Here is a 4,480-nt window from a genome sequence, read left to right as displayed (position 1 = left end):
AAAAAAAAAAAAAAAAAAAAAACTTGAGAACACCGCCAATGGCACGAGTGAACTATCTCATTGCTGCTCTATCACTCCACATAATTTTGTCATTATGTATTAGCAAATTGTGCAATGCTTCTGATCTTAAAATTTCTCGATCTTTTCCTGCCATTCTTATTTTTGGTGATTCTACGGTAGATACGAGAAATAACAACTTCATTCCCACAATTTTCAAGCTAATTACTCCCCATATGGTAAAGATTTTCCCTGGTCATACTGCTACTGGAAGGTTTAGTAATGGAAAACTCATTCCTGACATGGTGGCTTCTAGATTGGGGATAAAGGAGTTTGTTCCTCCATTTTTGGATCCAAAATTGTCGAATGATGACATGAGAACAGGAGTCAGTTTTGCATCAGCTGGCATAGGGTTTGATGATCTAACTGCTATGGTATCCAAAGCTATTCCTGTGATGAAGCAAATTGATCTTTTCAAGAACTATATTTAAAGGCTTCGAGAGATTGTGGGTGTGGATGAAAGTAAGAAGATTATTGGTAGCGCTTTGGTTATTATTAGTGCATTATTAGTGCAGGAACTAATGATTTGAACATCAATTTCTACAACCTTCCCACAAGGAAACAAGAAACAAGAGTACAATATTAGTGGTTACCAACATTTCATACAAAATAGACTACAAAGCTTCATCAAGGTAAATTATACCATGTGCCCATATTACTCCTAATCAATGTTTGTTAACACAATAATCAAAATGTCAAATTATAACTTTCCATCTTCATTATTTGGTTGTAAATGAACAGGAAATTTACCAGCTTGGATGTTGCAATATAGTGGTTGCTGGCCTCCCTCCGGTTGGTTGTCTTCCCATTCAAGAGACTGTATCGTTTCAAAATCCCCTACATCCAATATGTTTGGAAGATCAAAACTAGGACTCCAAATCCTATAATAAGAAGCTTTCAAAGTTGTTGAGCAATCTACAGTTGCAACTACCTGGAAGCACAATGTTGTATGCTGACATTTATACCCCTCTCATCAACATGATCAATAATCCTCAACAATATGGTAAGTCGGTGCGGGTAGAAATAGAAAAATTTATTATTTTATAGGATCTAAGTCATAAATATTTTGAGGAAATCAAGTTTTAAGAATCATTTTCAACTAAATCTGGGCATTTGGTTGTATAGGTTTTGAGCATACGAACACAGGTTGTTGTGGAACTGGATTGGCAGAAGCAAGACCTTTATGTAGTGCCCTAACCCGAACATGTGAAGATCCATCAAAATACATATTTTGGGATGGCATCCATCCGACTGAAGTAGTCTACAAGTTCATCGCTGAATCGCTTCTCAAGCAATTTTTCTGATCATGCTCGAAAAGTTTAAGCTCGAAAAGTTTAATTTTACTTAGAATAGTGTATTTCTTAAGACTAAATAGATAATTTAACTATTATACAAATTTTAAAACCTCAAAATAAAATATTACAGTTCTCCACAAGCCCCTTGTTCATATACATTTTATCATTTATAAGTTTCAAACGGTAAGGGTTGGTTGTGATGCTCAAGTTGAGTTACAAAATGCTAGAGTTGATAAATTTGTGTTTAGGTACAAAGTCTTGAAAGCTATTTCGAACTGAATTATAGGTCACACAACCTTAATTGGTCTAGGCCTGACTCAATGGTCCTAGGAGTGGAAAGAGAAGTGGAAGCTTTGTTGATACCGTACCAACTGCCAACGACCTGGAGGCTACCTTTGTCTTGCTGAGTTGCTACAATCTTTCTATTCTTTGACCTTGGCAGCTTACTTTGTTACGTAGTGAAGGATCAATGACTTAGATTGAAGCACGACCTCATATACTCTGTAGGGACAGTATGGTGTTAACCTGAACATCATCCATGGAAGGTAAGGTGATAGACCCTTCCATGAGACCATAAAGTCACTAAACCTTTAGGGAGCGACCCCCTGTGTGTCGGCCAGGTTAACATATGTTTTCTCACACCCCCCTCCTACGAACAGGTTTAAGCATATAAGCCTTATTCAGTAGACCGCTGGTCATTTCCATATGGGTGTGGCACATAGTCATCTCAACACACCTTCCCTATCCGTCCTGTGCCTATCTCGACGGTGCGAGTACCGGCGTACAATCTAAAAAAAAAAAGAGTACAAGAGTGGATAGGTAGCAAAACTTTGATGACACTGTCACATTGTTATGAGCCTGAAGAACTACCCTTGGTCGTCCTTGGTTGCCTTGGAGTTCAACCAAGTTCTTAGGGGATTCTAGGCAGTTTGAATCTCATCTCTTGTTTTCAAAACGCTTGGGGTTAGCTCCTCGAGGCTAATAAAAGTTCCTAGGTGCACTTAGATCTAGACCTCCTATTCTCGCTCACGATCCTAGGGTGAATGGTCTATTGGAAATGTTTTGACTTTGGTCAACATGTAAACTACACTAACTGTAGTGCTGTAATCCTAATTGAGTTCTCTCATGCATGCTTTGCTAGGGAGATGTACCTATCGATCACCTAAACATGTAATCTATAATGTAAACTTTGCCTTGGTCATATCGGAGAGTTGAGGACACTTATGGATTCCTACGACGAATAGGTAGCTTAAAGCGGGCTCCAGGTTATTCTGTTGTTTTGACTCTTCGAGTCTTTCTTAGTTTGGGAGTACTAGTAATGTAACGACCCAAAATTTTCTACTTAATTTAAGGTCGCTACTGTATACATATTATAAACATTGAATGTGGAAATACTTCATTTAAATCCCATAAAACGTAACCCTTATCTTAAAACACAGTCATGGACTTACGTGTTTCGAAAACATTTTTAAAAACAATGACACAACAAAAGGTTAAATAAAATAAATAAATGTTTAAGTTAAAAACATCCTATTCTAGCCTAAGTCTAAGAAAATAAATACCACTATCGTATGCATGTGCTATGGTCTCGAGTTGTGATGTTGTCGCCAGCCGTACAGGAATATCTTGCCTTAACTTGAAAAATGTAGTAGCACATGACTTGAGTATTTAAAGAAATACTCAGTGAGTGACCCCACTATTGGGGTTCAATGCAAGAACATGCGAATGTAATGACGGGACCTATCCTTGCAATCTATTTTCCTACGGTACTGTCCTAACGGGTAATTTGGATGTGTATCATATACTCTACACACATCCCATACGTGCGAGTATAGACTCAACAATCAGTTCGCACACCATAGGACCACCATTCTTGTCAAGCAAGCATACTTTGGGAGCTTCTTAGGCCGGACAGCCATTAGAACTAGTAACCGTCACAGCAGCGCTATGCAAAACATAACGATTGTTGTCCTACCATTGGATGTACGCGTCCGTACCCTCGTGATGGAATAAGGGTATCCCCCAAATGCATGAGCACACATAATGCATGAGGTCCCCAATATTTCTACTTTTATCATCAATGGATATAACCCCGCTATCATCTTTCATGCTTAACATGTCATTTCTTATTTTTCGGTCTACGTATCATACATAATCCTAATAGAGTTAAATTTCATTTCATTTATCCTGATATCATGTTATTCATAACATGCTGTATACATACAATTTAGAAAACATAACATAATGCTCCATGCTTTTAACATGTCATTTCATAACGTGCAATTCATACAACAATTACATCCATGGTCGCACAAAACAATCTAAACATAACATATCACATCACAAAATATCGTATCATAAACATGTCATATCGTAAACACTTTGTGGTCATATTATTCCCTAACTTATCATAGCTTTAACGTTCTTATACCTATCACAGTCATATCGTTATGTGAACCTACCTTAGTCATATCATCACAGGAACGTATCCTAACGCTATCGTTCTATCAATCTATCACAAACCAATCTCTTTCTACCCATATCCTAACCATATTCTTTCATCAATCTCCCCTATCCATAGCACTCAGGTATGTAACCTGATCTTAACGTTTCATGAACGTATCTTACTCCTATCGTTACATTTCGTTTTGTGCATCCTTCCGTATCCTATCTCAAACATATCCTTGAACACATCGTACCATAATTATTATCATACAATACACATATTATAACATAACATAAACATAATATAAGCATATCGATTCACAGATAATTCACACATATCAGTATATATGACCCGTGCCGAACCACAGGCATGTGTCAACATCAGATATAACCATGGCAATAGTAAGGTTACTTACCTGGTTAGCTTAAGTTGTTGTCACCAATATATCCTTAATGAAAGTCCGATTCTTACCTTTGAAATCCAAGTCAACCTATATGAGCTCATGACATCAGTTTCAAGTTTGAACTCTATAAAATTATTCTCTAATTTACATGGGTCCATTATTAAAAATCTTGAAATGTTATACATCTACAATTATATTTTTATTAAAAATCTTATTTTCCATGGTTACTATTATATATATAAAAAAAAAAGAAAAAAAAAAGAAAAAAAAAAAAAAAAA

General features: G+C 36.5%; 1 pseudogene; it reads left to right on the top strand.

Moving 5' to 3' along the window:
- The first annotated feature begins 38 nt into the window (after positions 1-38).
- Positions 39-1,361, top strand: LOC111451576 (annotated as a pseudogene).
- Positions 1,362-4,480: the final 3,119 nt, after the last annotated feature.

Source organism: Cucurbita moschata, unplaced genomic scaffold (assembly GCF_002738365.1).
Source record: "Cucurbita moschata cultivar Rifu unplaced genomic scaffold, Cmos_1.0 Cmo_Scf00013, whole genome shotgun sequence".
NCBI classification, from domain to species: Eukaryota; Viridiplantae; Streptophyta; class Magnoliopsida; order Cucurbitales; family Cucurbitaceae; genus Cucurbita; species Cucurbita moschata.
Note: the sequence above shows the minus strand (reverse complement) of the source record. Positions and strands in the feature narration are given on the sequence as shown.